Genomic DNA, 14,239 nt, shown 5'->3' on the forward strand with positions numbered 1-14,239 from the left:
TCCTTGAAGATCCCATCCATGATTTTTCTGGGACCTGAGGTGAAGCGGACTATTCTGTAGTTCCCCAGATTCTCCTTATTCCCATTTTAAAGATGGGTACTACATTTGCCTTTTGCTGTAGTGTATAACTTGTCTCTTTCCAGCTAACCTTCTTTGACCTTTGTTGCTTTCCTCTCCCCTGCCCAAAACTGTCTGTGCAGCTCTGTGGATCTCTTTAATTTATAAGTTCATAACTAACATCTGCTTCCTATGTTGTACTGCTGGTATACTTTCACTCTCCAAACCTCAGCTCCATATGGTCAAGCTCAAAGAGATGGCTTCTCCCAGCTCTAGCCAACTTTCATAGTGTAGTGTTGATTGGTCAGAGTACAGTTATTAAAGTTAAGTACACATTATCTTCGCTAGACTTGCACATATATGCTACAGGTTCTGTTTCTCCATTGCAGGTAAACAGACACGGGGACATTCCATGATGCACCAATTTCACAATATCAACAAGAATTCATAAATGTAGAATCTGATTCTTCAAATCTGCCTACATATATCATTTATCTAATCACAAGAGTACTTAGCAAATATTAAATTTACTTAATACACAACGACTTCATTGTGAAACAGTTACAGAATATAACCGATACAAAACCAAGAAAATAAAAAATTAAGCCATCTTCCCACCACCACACACTTTACCATGTCCACACCTAGGCTATGTCTAGATTATATGGCTCCATCGACGGAGCCATGTAAAATATATTTAAATAATCCCCACTTCGTTAAAATAAAAATGGTCACTGCGCTGTGCCGACGATCAGCTGATCCAGCACAATGGGGCAGTCTAGATGCACCATGGTTGACAAGGAAAGCCTTTGTCGACCGCTCCAGTATGCCTCAGCTGATCATCGGCACAGTGTGGTGGCCATTTTTATTTAAATGAAGTGGGGATTATTTAAATCCCCGCTTCTTTGCCTATGCCGAATAAGCTATTTTACATGGCTCCATCGATGGAGCCATGTAGTCTAGTCATAGCCCCACTGTTCATTGTTGAATACACACCTCACCTTTAATTCTGCCCCATCTATCAGTGCCTACCTCCTAAAACACCCTTTCCCCATCCTTCAGATTTCCTTACTATATGTCCCTTTGGGCACAGCACTAACCTTTCAGACACTCAGTACTTAAAACAACCCTGTCCCCAAACTTCACCCGAATGCAAGATTTCTGGTCTACAGTTTAACCATCTCAGGGGCACGTTAGAGCCGGGACACACAAACTTTGTTTAGTCTAATACCTTTATGCTCTTGTATCCTGAATCATGTAAAGCACAGGAGATTACAGATTATATGAAATAATAGAACATCCTAAACATTATGCATCTCACTAGCTCACCCTTCCCTTGGGATATCATGTATGTTTTCTCAGTCAATCAGGATCCAATGCCCCCTCAGCTGCACTATGCCTGAAGCAACCTCCTTCGTCTTAATCTGCTGTTAAATGGCTCTCTCCCCAGATCACTCCCTGAGACATCCTTTCCATACTCCTGCTAGGGGCACCTGCTTCATTTGGTCTGCTCTGGCAACTTTCAATTACACCCAAACCCCTCTCCGTTTGGGCAAATGGATGAAGTGTCCTCTCCCAGTTAAAGCAAGTCCATCACCCCCCAAGAGGCTTTACTTTAAACGGGTAACCTGAGTGCTGACTTCTCATCATTGTCTCTGGCCTGTTAACTCATGGTGGAACCACCTACCTATAAGCTTTTTATGAAATTATTGTCTTAAAATCATCCACAGTTCAAATATGGTACAGCCAGAACTCCCAAACAGTCCCAAGGGGATATAAACATTGGCTCTTGGTAAGCTGAGCCAATAAGACATCTACACAGACACGCATATTTGAAGGCCTGCCAAATATCTCCTTTATGTAATCATATAAGGCCCTATTCCTGACAGTCCAAGAAGGGGTGTTGCAGTGAAGTTTCTTCTTAGTGATACTGAGCTGCTATCACATCCCATACAAGTTAGAAACCCGAGGATCTGACACCAGCAGTGGATTTCTTCTGCTGCTTCTCCCACAATCAGGAGTGAGCGACTGGACCCAAAGGTAATGTTCCACTGACTGCACATAACCATGTACCAGATCTTCCATCCAAAGATATCAAAGCAAATTGGAACCCAAAATATACCTGTTTATAATCCCATTTATAGGTTTAGAGACTGAGTTACACAGAGGTGAACTGACATGTCCTGGGTCAAAGGATTTGTGTGAAGGCTAAAAATAGAATACAGTTTCCAAAATCCCTCAGTCTGAAGTTATGAGGTCATTTCTCCTCATCTTTTTTTGTTTCAGTTAGTTATCCTTGCTACTGTTTTGGAGCATTCATTTCATCTGGTTAAAATGAAGTTAAAATGAACCTAGACTTCTGGTTCCTTCAAAAACTTTAGTTTTAAAATCAGCAAACCCATTAGGTATAAAAATGCAATTAGTATGATAAAAAACATTCTCCAGCAGGAGGACAATATTCTTTGGCACATTCTTTCATGTCAGCGAGTGCCTTCATTTCATTTAACAAAATGTGTTTTTGAGAAGTCTGCCTTTATCAGATTTAACTTTTAAAGGGACTAAGTTTTAAGTGCTTTGAGGATTCCCCGCTGACCTACACAGAGCAGTGAGAATTACAGCCAAAGCACCTCTTTAAAAGGAGTATGTTGGCTTTAACGTAGGCCAGATTCTGTTCAAAGGTTCTTTGTGAATCATAAACCAAATGAATAGCATAATGAAAGTCATGCTGTCTTTGGAAATATCTGTATAATTCGTGTAACTTTTGAAACAGTTTAAATCAAATAAAAATTAATATTTATCTGTAAAATTCCACACAATTTTTAAACCATTTTTGTTCACATTTGTTCTCTGCAAAACCCTCAGAAGAAGCAGCATCTTGTTTTGTTGTGTCTCTTGGGGGATAAGTCATCCAACAGTTCTTGGTACAACTATTACAAAAAGAAACATTATATAGATATTTTAATTATGCTGAAACGGGTTTAAAATAATGACACTGGGGACCTAAAATGTTGCCTCAGGAAAAGGACTGGGCATCATTCTGGACAGGTCTAGGATCTCTTCTCAATACACAGCTTCAGTCAAAAAAGCAAAGAAGAGTTGAGGAATGTAATGGAGAACACCACCAAAAAGATTATATTGCAATTATGCAGTTGTGAAGGAGTGCAGCTACAGAGGACCCACAGGGATTCTTCCCCGGTGTGCTGATTATGCCACTGACCTTCTTGCTCTCTAGGGCTCCCTATTACTCAGCCCTGTTGGGCCAAGTTCTCTGGTCTCCCCCCAGCAAAAGCACAGAGTTGGCATAACCATGCCCCTGAAGAGCAATGCAGACATTGAACCACTTCAGTTCTGAGAGTATGCAGTTTTAGGGCACAGCACTCAGGAAACCAACCCTCAAAGGGATTAAAATCCCAGATAAATTCATATTTTCTCAGTAAAAGTTTTACACAAAGAAAGCTCATGCAGATGTTCGCCCTCTTTATCAATGAAAGAGAAATATGTACACTGGTTGTCCCTCTCATTTCCCTTCCCCCCCATAACAATTATTTACACTGGGCCTGATAGTAAACAAAAGTGTTTGTATTAAGTACAAACAGTAGGAATTAAGTGATTGCAAGTGAAAAACTGACAGACCAAAGTTAAGTTACTAAATTAAATTAAAAATAAAAGAAGATGCGTAACTAGTTCTAATTCACTAAAAAACTTTTTTGCAAGCAGATTCATACCCTAAAGAGCTGCTATTCTGTTAGGCATAATCTTCAGGTCAGACACAACCTCTTTTATCTTGACCTAGGTCCTCAGCCCTCTTTAGAATTCTAGGAACCTCATGACAAGCTGGAAAAAGTTCAGGAATCAATAAATATGATTGGGAAGAGGCTTATTTGGCATAAAAGATTTAAAAAGTTAAATATGGGTAGAATGGCTAAGAAAGAACTAAGAACATGATAATCTACTATACATTTGAGAGAGTTTGTGCATCTGTACATCTGTCTGTGAGTCTGTTTGTTCAAGAACTCCTCCTAAATAGTAAGAGCAAAGACCACCAAATTTGGTATGCAGTTTCCTATTAGAATACCTTAAAGCAAGGTAAGGATTTGGTTGTTCCAGAACAATGGGATGTGTATAGAATGCAATTGTGTCTCATCAAAAAGAATGGGAGAGCTGTGATAGTAGGGACAGTAATCCCCCAGAATGACCACAGGGGGCAGCAAGAAGCAGGCCCCTGCCACCAGCATCCTCAGAGAGCCACGGAGCAGCTTCCAGCTGGACAGCACAGACCCCAACCCTTCTGAACAATCCAGCGTAGAAGTCTACGCTGCCCCAGGCCATCCCTTGGGATCAGGCAGTGGCTGTGGGCTATGACCCCCACTGCCTCAGAGCAGGGAGCAGCCACCTTACCCCCTGTCCTGACTCCTACACACCCCATACCACCAGCCCCCTGTCCTGAGCCCCCTTTAGCCTCCTCATCCTCCTGACTCCTGCACCCCTCACACCCCGAGCCCAGTGCCCTACTTAATGCTGCCTTTAATGGGGCTTTTGCCATTTCCTACTTTCCTAGTAAATCCCACTGTCTATATATTTTCCAAGACAGCCAACATTTTATTTCTATTAATTTGACCCAATTATAATAACCCTTCATACAACAGATCATTTCTTTCGCCACTTGGAATCACATGCTTCAGAAATTTTGGCTGTCTTGGAAAATACACAGACAGTGGGATTTACTAGGAAAGTAGAAAATGACAAAAGCCATTTTATATAAAAAGATATTTTAAAAGCACGAGGCAGACCAAATTTTAGAAGAAATATGAAGCCACACCAACCAATGAGCACACTGCCAAGTGACATAAAATGCATCTTGTAATTGTTTCTTTATAATAGCTCAAGATTATAATAGCTCAATTAGAAAGCAGAAGATTCTACATATTCTTCTTGACCAAGGTCCCACCCTGTAAGACTATGATTTCCTTTTTTTGCTATTAAACTAAGGATGAATCTATATTTGAATTAGTTTGATTTAGAGTAGACAATGAATTTTTACATTTTTGACATTAGACTCTACCCAATTAAATTTAAAGTCAGCAAGGATTAGTGTTTACAATCCATAGAAACCAAGTCAATTAGAAATAGTGATAAGAAGGAAGCCAAGGTCAGAATTAATCTGGTGGGAGTAGAGCTGATAAACACAATAAATTGAAAGACTTGGCTGAGCTCAATAGAAAGTGGATTAAAACAAGATTATCTTGGTCTTTTCTGGGGTAGGTGCATATTCAGGCAACTAGCATTGCACTTATTGGTTTGGTTGGTTATTTCTATCCTTAAGAGTAAAAAAGTAAGCAGCATGTGTTTGGTGATCGTGTACAACATGAGTACAGAGGGAGTCTAGGACTAGAGTTTTGAGGTGGGGGTAAGGATGAGGCATTTTTGTTCTTCCATTACACAAATATTTGCATGTAGTTGTATTAACTCACCTTTTCATGCAGATTAAAATAGATTCACCAGATGTTACAGCTTCCATGAAAAATAATGTTCTGTTAGTGCAAATGGAGACATTTAAAGAAGTCCTAACTGATTTTGAACCACATGTTCTCTCTGGGAATACAGTTCCTTTGAATATGTAACCCATTGTTCAGAGGCTGTCACCCATCTTCCAGAGTGCATGGTCCACAGGAGGTGAATGTCAAAATTATAGCTCTCTGCTACAGGATGTGGTCCTTCAATTCAAGCTGAAGAGGCTACTGATTCTTCATCTGAATATCCCCATTTCAATCCCTGGTAACAGCCTAAATGACAATCATCACACATACACCTGAATCTGCTGCGAACTACCACCTGGTATTTACCATAAATATGCATTCCATTTGGTAGACCTTTATGAGCCTACTGATGATACACCTATTTTGAAGAACAAAGTAGCCCATCTGCCTTTTTTTATATTGTACTTCCATTTTGTAGTCATGCATTTTCTTAAAGTTTTTTTTTTACCATACTCTAGTAAATATGCTCCGCACTCCTGGTGAGATCTCTACTTCCTACTCCAATTCCTTTATGCCACATGCAAAGGGGCAGCATGATGAAAAAGGGTCCTAAAATCCCCACAGATACTAAGGTAAGGATTTCATAACTGAGGCAGTATAGTAACAGGCTTCCTTCTGAGGAGCCCTTCAAAAGCACATTCCTAAAGGACATATGAGGGACAGGATTGATTCAAGAGACATTGAAGGGCTGAAATTGTGGGAAGCCTAGGGAGGCAGCCATAATTTAGACAGAGCAAGCCAGGACTAGGTGAGCACAAAAACATCTTAATGCTACCGTAGCCTTGAGTCCCCTGGGGTGTGAGGCATATTACAGCATCTCATGCCTTGCCTAGCAAAACTAGCTAGAATATATATAACAAAAAGAATCTCACCACTTTTAGATCACTGTCAGAAGCACAGTTCAAGCAGGCATTTTCCCCAGACAGCAGTGACATAAGAAAACCAAGAGACTTTACTAAACAAAGTGCTTAGAATATGTGAGAAGAAGAGTTTGCCTTTTAAAAAGGAACAATAATCTATCTGTAAGGGCCACATCCTACAAGTCCTCCATATGTTGAGCTCTCAACATATCCTGTGTAATATGTTCTCAACTGCAGAGCTGGAATTCATATGCAAATTTGACACCCTAAACCAAGGTTTAAAGAGACAAATCGAGTGGTTCTCACACTACAATAGGTAATTTCCCATCATGTACTTTCACCTTCATATCCACTCTGATTTAAATAGCACTAATGTCACACTCCCATCTCTGTATCCTTCTTTCTTCTTCTTCAGCATCCGATGAAGTGAGTTGTAGCTCACAAAAAGTTTATGCCCTAATACCCCAATACATTCATTAATCTTTAAAGAGCCACCGGACTCCATGTTCTTTTTGCTAAAACAGATCAACATGATTACCTCTCTGAAACCAGAAGCCCACAAATGTCAAGAGGTGAGGTCAGGTCAACGGTAGACTTCACAAAAATTAGATCCCAAGTTTGAAACTATGATGATAGGTACTTTGAAAAATCCATGTAATAAAATAAATTTAGAAATCTATGTATGTGATTTTTCCAGTTTTTTTGTTTTTTATTTCTGGGGTTATATAGCATAAACTTCTAGCTCTCAGACACTTGAAGATATATACAAGATGTACTATAGTTTAAATTGCATTTTACCTTAAAAAGGATAAGTTCTTAGATGTCTACAGCATCCAATGCCCCTGAAAAATAAAAATAAAATAAACACCACATACATAAAATTCCATTATTGATACACATTCCATTTTTATGTCATTCATATTGACAAGATACAATAGGAAATGGAATTCTGCAAACAACGCATTAAAACAGTCCATTGTTAACATACAAATTAATATTTTTTCAGACACAAAATATGCAGTAAAGGTGAAAGGAATAAATCCTTAAGAATGCTAAAACACTAAGAGGTGTGTTTGTTCAACAGTCAAAATGCTTTCACTACACAGAAAAAGAAACCAGACATACTGAAAAACACTTTTGAGACACAACCACTGAAATTAAATTACTTCCAATAAAGGTGTGATACACAGAAGAATTCAAAGTCCTATACAATGTGAAGCAAAAAGATGAAATAACTACCTTAGGAGTATACGCATATAAATGAAGGAAATGTGCTCAGTGAAGTAGAGCACCCAAAATGCTTTGCAATATTCTTCTGATTACTGGAGCATGGTGACTATATGAGAAGACTGCAAAAAGGAAATGGAGAAAGAAAAATTGCTGGTAGAGTGGTGAGGAGGGGGGCAAAAAATCTCCATTAAAAGAAAATAATTCTATATTATTTTAGTTCAGTAAGGTTTTGAATGTATTGGTGTAAAATTAAATTGTGAATAAGAATTCAGAGAAGGCTGGGAGATGTGTTTTAGAAGTTTTGAATGTCTCTTGAGAATTTTTAGACATGTACAGTATTTCAAACTAATTGAATAGAACAGCTTATTTTGCCTTGCAGTTATAAGAGATACATCCCTATCCCCAAGTCTCCTTGAAGCATTCCCCTTTAATGGCCAGCTCCTGAGACATACAGAAATTATCAGGTTTGCTATCCCTACAGGGACAAAAAAATGATAACACACAAGCCTGGTCCTCATTTAGTATCTTTCCTATATATATTTTTTCCCCCCAACAAAGGCTCAGTCTTTTGTATAGCTAGCTGGTTTTAGTCGAATCAAGATCTAAACAAAGCACCCCTGTTCCATGTGAGTTTTCCCAGATGAATGGGATTACAAAACCATAGAACATTAGAACTGGAAGAGACCTTGAGAGGTCATTGAGTCCAGTCCCCTGCCTTCACAGCAGGACTCAGTACCATCTAGACCATCCCTGATAGATGTCTATTTAACCCTGCTCTTAAATATCTCCAGAGATGGAGATTCCACAACTTCCCTAGGCAACTTATTCCAGTGCTTAACCACCCTGACAATTAGGAAGTTTTTCCTAACATCTAACCTAAACCTCCCTTGCTGCACTTTAAGTCCATTGCTTCTTGTCCTATTCTAAGAGGTTAAGGAGAACCATTTTTCTCCCTCCTCCTTGTGACACCATTTTAGATACCTGAAAACAGCTATCATGTCTCCATGCATTCTACTTACATTGTTCAAAGTTTAATTTTTGACCCCAGAGAGATATCTAGGCTCTTGGGTCTTCCTGGTCCCCTGTTGATTTTGTAGATAAATTGAGCTCTCATTGTGTTGGCTTAAAATGCTTAATGTACATGTATACCAAGATAGGATGTATATTCACTCAACTGTCTCAAGAAACCTGTTTTTCCCCTTGGCTTGGTGACAGACTTGAAAACGTATTTTCAATACGTGTATACAACTCAGCTACATTCATCACATAGAGATTAGGGGGGGAAATCAGTCTGATAAACTTTTGTTAGAGACCTGACTTGACATTGTTTTATGGGCAAATAGAACCAAAGAGGCACCCTGGACATAGTGTCTGTCTGGCCTGTTGAAAGTTTGTTACAGAAGAATGAGCCCTTTGCCAGCTGGTACCAGGCCTAGATTAAGCTCTTCATAGGCCCTAGGCACTCTCATAATTGTAGTCCCTTAAATTAGACAATATAGAAATATATAAGGGAAAAATGCTCTATCATCTATACGCCTAATATCACCCACTTTAATTTTTGCTCTTCAAAGTTGTAAACTGTGTGAGAAATTCATTTTATAATGAAGTACCAAAACAGCCATTTTGTTGTATATTACAATTACACTTAGGATTCACCTGATAGTTAATCAGCTGATAAGGAGAAAAGTCAGATGATGTTGCCACCGCTACAACTATAAAATCCACAGAGTAATGCAAGAGAAAGCATGATTCTAGATATGTAAAGCAAATGAAAAAGGAAAAGAAGGAACAAGCTTTAAAAAAGATGATTGTTTGTATGCTGAATTTCATGAGAAAAGATATGAAGAGTGACAGTGCAAGCTCTCCCATCGATGCATCAACATCACACTTGGAAAATAAGGCTGCAGAACATGTTGAAGGCGATGTGACTGAAAGTGGTGTTGAACCTTCCAGATCAAATAAGGAACAAGCAAGCATCAGACCATCAGGCTGCTTCAGAAGTGGCCACGACAACACCAGCAGGTGATGTGATGAGAAGAGAAACAAAGACACCGAAGGAAAAAAAATCGGATTTTGTCACAATATTAAAATATAGTTCTGATCCAGCTGAGTGGGAAATCACTTCATATTTCATAAAATATAATACACAGATAATACACCTTCCCCGAATGTGGATTCTGATTTTTTATTGCAGGGCAGACACTTTGGTAAAAAGAAAAGTTATGCACACAAAGAATATTTTTCAGGTGACTGGCAAATGGGGAAACTGTCCAAAGAGAATGGCTTATTTATTCTCCCTAAACTCAAAGTGTATTGCTATATATGCAAACTATTTTGTGTCAGTGACTACTCTATTCAATTTATAACAGGTTTGGATGATTGGAAAAATTCAGTCACTAGAATTACTTCTCATGACCAGTAGAAGGATCATCTTGGCACACTGTCAATGATGCTCCAGTATCAGAAGTCTGTCAGAATTGATGCAGAACAGATGGAGAAGATGAAAGAAAAATCATGTAAATAGAGGACTGAAGTCCTAAAAAGAATAGCTGCTGTCATAAGATTCCTTGCTGAACGAGGACTAGCCTTTCGTGAGGGCACCGAAGTGCATGACTGTCCTAACAACGGACACCACCTTGGTTGCATTCAACTTCTAGTTGAATTGGATTCATTTCTCACAACACATGCAACAACATGGCAATCCAGGAAGAGGAAATGTATCTTACCTTTCATTAATTATATGCGATGAATTTATTGATCCATTGGGATCCAAAGTTATGGTGCAGATAATATCTGAAATCAAGAAGGCAAAGTATTATGGAATCAATATCGATTCATCCCCGGATATTAGTCATACTGATCTGCTTACAGTGGTGTTTTGTTATATACTCAGTGATAGAAATGAGGTTGAGCAATTTCTTCAGTTCATTCTCATTGAACAACATGATGGAAAATATGTATATGATCTTTTGCAGGAGATTCTCAAATTTCATGGCATTGATACTGAAAGCTGCAGGTCACAGTCTTATGATAACCCCAGCAATATGAGTGGCATTTATTCAGGGGTTCAAGCTAGGTTTTGTGAAGCTAACAATTTGGCCGAATGGGTTCCACGTATGGCCCAAAGTCTGAATTTGGTTGGATCAGCTGCTTTTGAGTGTTGCCAAGCAACAGTCAGGTTTTGGGGGATTTTGAGGTCATTCTTTACATTCTTCTCAACTTCACCCCAGAGATGGTCTAGATTTGTAAATAACATAAAGCAAAATACCCATACTGTACAAAGTGAACCAAACAAAATAGTCAGCATGGAACGATACTACAAGAGCATTATATATGAACTAATCTGAAATTCATCAGGCTTTGATAGAATCATAGAATAATAGGACTGGAAGGGACCTCGAGAGGTGATAGAGTCTAGTCCCCTGACTCTATGGTAGGACCAAATACTGTCTAGACCATCCCTGATAGACATTTATCTAACCTACTCTTAAATATCTCCAGATATGGGGATTCCACAGCCTCCTTGGGCAATTTATTCCAGTGTTTGACTACCCTGACAGTTAGGAACTTTTTCCTACGGTCCAACCTAAACCTCCCTTGCTGCAGTTTAAGCCCATTGTTTCTTGTTCTATCCTTAGAGGCCAAGATGAACAAGTTTTCTCCCTCCTCCTTATGACACCCTTTTAGATACCTGAAAATGGCTATCATGTCCCCCCTCAGTCTTCTCTTTTCTAAACTAAACAAACCCAATTCTTTCAGCCTTCCTTCATAGGTCATGTTCTCTAGACCTTTCATCATTCTTGTTGCTCTTCTCTGGACCCTCTCCAATTTCTCCACATCTTTCTTGAAATGCGGTGCCCAGAACTGGACACAATACTCCAACTGAGGCCTAACCTATGCAGAGCAGAGCGGAAGAATGACTTCTCGTGTCTTGCTCACAACACACCTGTTATTGCATCCCAGAATCATGTTTGCTTTTTTTGCAACAGCATCACACTGCTGGTTCATATTCAGCTTGTGGTCCACTATAACCCCTAGATCTATTTCTGCTGTACTCCTTACTAGACAGTTGCTTCTCATTCTGTATGTGTGAAACTGATTGTTCCTTCCTAAGTGGAGCACTTTACATTTGTCTTTATTAAACTTCATCCTGTTTATCTCAGACCATTTCTCCAATTTGTCCAGATCATTTTGAATTATGACCCTATCCTCCAGACTAGTTGCAACCCCACCCAGCTTGGTATCATCTGCAAACTTAATAAGCGTACTTTCTATGCCAATATCTAAATCGTTGAAGATATTAAAGGGAGCCAGTCCCAAAACAGACCCCTGCGGAACCCCACTAGTTATACCTTTCCAGCAGGATTGTGAACCATTAAAAACTTCTCTCTGAGTACGGTTATCCAGCCAGTTATGCACCCACCTTATAGTAGCCCCATCTAAGTTGTATTTGCCTAGTTTATTGATAAGAATATCATGAGAGACTGTATCAAACGCCTTACTAAATTCTAGGTATACCACATCCACTGCTTCTCCCTTATCCACAAGACTTGTTATCTTATCAAAGAAAGCTATCAGATTGGTTTGACATGATTTATTCTTTACAAATCCATGCTGGCTGTTCCCGATCACCTTGCCACCTTCCAAGTGTTTACAGATGATTTCCTTAATTACTTGCTCCATTATCTTCCCTGATAATAGACATAGCTGAAAGTGATCAACAACCCCACCAGCAACTGTCCATAAGGAAAGTCACTAACTAAGAACCTGGATCAATTTGAGATAGCTTTGATGAGCGTTATTTGGAATCACACACTACAAAAGACTAAATCTTGTGAATAAAGCTCCACAGGAGTCTGGCACTGAGTTGTGCACTCATGAATGTATGCGATGGACTTTTAGCACACCTTTGTGATACCCACGATAAATTTCACGTGTTTGAGACAACTGCAAAAGATCTCACACTAGGACTACAATGAGACTACACAATACAAATGACTGAGAAAGCAATTTTTTTATGAAGTTAGTATGCCTAATACTGTCTCAGCTTTGAGTGCCAGGGACAAATTTCACACAGTGCTTCCAACCTATCATGGATAAACTTATTGTTGAGATGGTCCAATGAAGAGCAGGATATGCCACATTGAATGAAAGGTTCAGTTTTCTTGTGGATAGATCAACGTCCAGTGCTGAAGTCACCTCTAGGGCAAGGGCATTACAGGCAGTCCCCGACTTACGCGGATCCGACTTATGTCGGATCCGCACTTACGAACGGGGCTTTCTCGCTCCGGAGCTCACAGGCAGCGGTCAGCCACCTTGACCTCCGGGGCGAGAAAAGCTGCTCCCGGTGCCCCTGGTCTGCGGGGGACCGTCTCCAGCAGACCAGGGGCATCGGGAGCAAAGCAGCAGCCCCGGCAGGTTTGCTCGTGGTGCCCCTGGTCTGCTGGAGACGGTCCCCAGCAGACCAGGGGCACCACGAGCAAACCTGCAGCAGTGGTGTGTTCCCCCGCTTCTGAGGCTTTGCCAGAGCGAAGCCTCAGAAGCGCGGGACCCCGCCACGGCTGCGGGTTTGCTCGCGGTGCCCCTGGTCTGCTGGGGACCGTCTCCAGCAGACCAGGGGCACCGGGAGCAAAGCGGGTCCTGCGCCAGAGCAAAGCCTCAGAGGCGAGGCACCCCGCCGCTGCGGCTTTGCTCCCCGTGTCCCTGGTCTGCTGGGGGGGGGCGGGGGGAGGGGCACAGCTAGCAGCGGCTGAATCTGGACGCCAGTTCCGACTTACATACAGATTCAACTTAAGAACAAACCTACAGTCCCTATCTTGTACGTAACCCGGGGACTGCCTGTAGTAGATATCTATCCATCAGATCTCGAACATGCATTTACAGATGAATTTCTATTGTTCTCACATATGTATACAAAAAAGAAATCTGTGGCAGCAATCATCAGTGCACAAATAGCAGACAAGTTGGTGACAAGTTTTCCAAATGTCACTTTCTGAAAGGAATGTTCTCTCACCATCTTGGGAACAAATTGTGAAGGGGAACGCTCTTTTTCAAAGCTGAAATATATAAAGAACAGTCTTTGGTCTACCACGGGACAGAAACAACTATCTTCTCTTGCACTAGTTTCAATCGAGAGTGAGCTTTTTTAGAAAAATGACATTTGATGATGTAATCTGAGATTTTGGTAAGAAAAAGTTGCAAAGTAAATATTTAAAAATTGTATATTATATCTGTACATTGACTACAGATTTAATTCACATGCATTTAATTGATCTTTAGCATTTGCACATGTATTCTAATAAAAATAAGTGTGATTTAGCAGTTTTCTTTTCTTATTTGAGTTAATTGTGAATTTTTTTTTTAGGCCCAACATTTTTCATAGGCCTTATACCCTGTGCCTATGAATAATCTGGCTTGGACTGGTACCAATGGTCCTATGGCAAGGACAGTCAATTCACACAAAATGCTTCACACATAAATAAAGTCTCATCACCTTTCAGTGGGATAGTGTTACGATGAACATTTTGCACACAGGAAAAAATACAAACCTCTCTG

General features: G+C 40.1%; 1 long non-coding RNA gene across 1 annotated transcript in view; it reads right to left on the reverse strand.

Annotated features, from left to right (window-relative positions):
- Nucleotides 1-2,649: 2,649 nt before the first annotated feature.
- The window catches only part of LOC149525427 (uncharacterized), a 32,316-nt gene continuing 20,726 nt past the window's right edge, over nt 2,650-14,239 (reverse strand). The window contains exons 3-5 of the long non-coding RNA XR_016348963.1: nt 10,411-10,477; nt 7,253-7,296; nt 2,650-2,984 (exon numbers count right to left, since the gene is read on the reverse strand). This is a non-coding gene — a long non-coding RNA (uncharacterized LOC149525427). The remainder of the gene's footprint in view (nt 2,985-7,252; nt 7,297-10,410; nt 10,478-14,239) is intronic.

Source organism: Pelodiscus sinensis, chromosome 2 (genome assembly GCF_052426305.1).
Source record: "Pelodiscus sinensis isolate ZL-2025 chromosome 2, ASM5242630v1, whole genome shotgun sequence".
Lineage (NCBI taxonomy): Eukaryota > Metazoa > Chordata > Testudines > Trionychidae > Pelodiscus > Pelodiscus sinensis.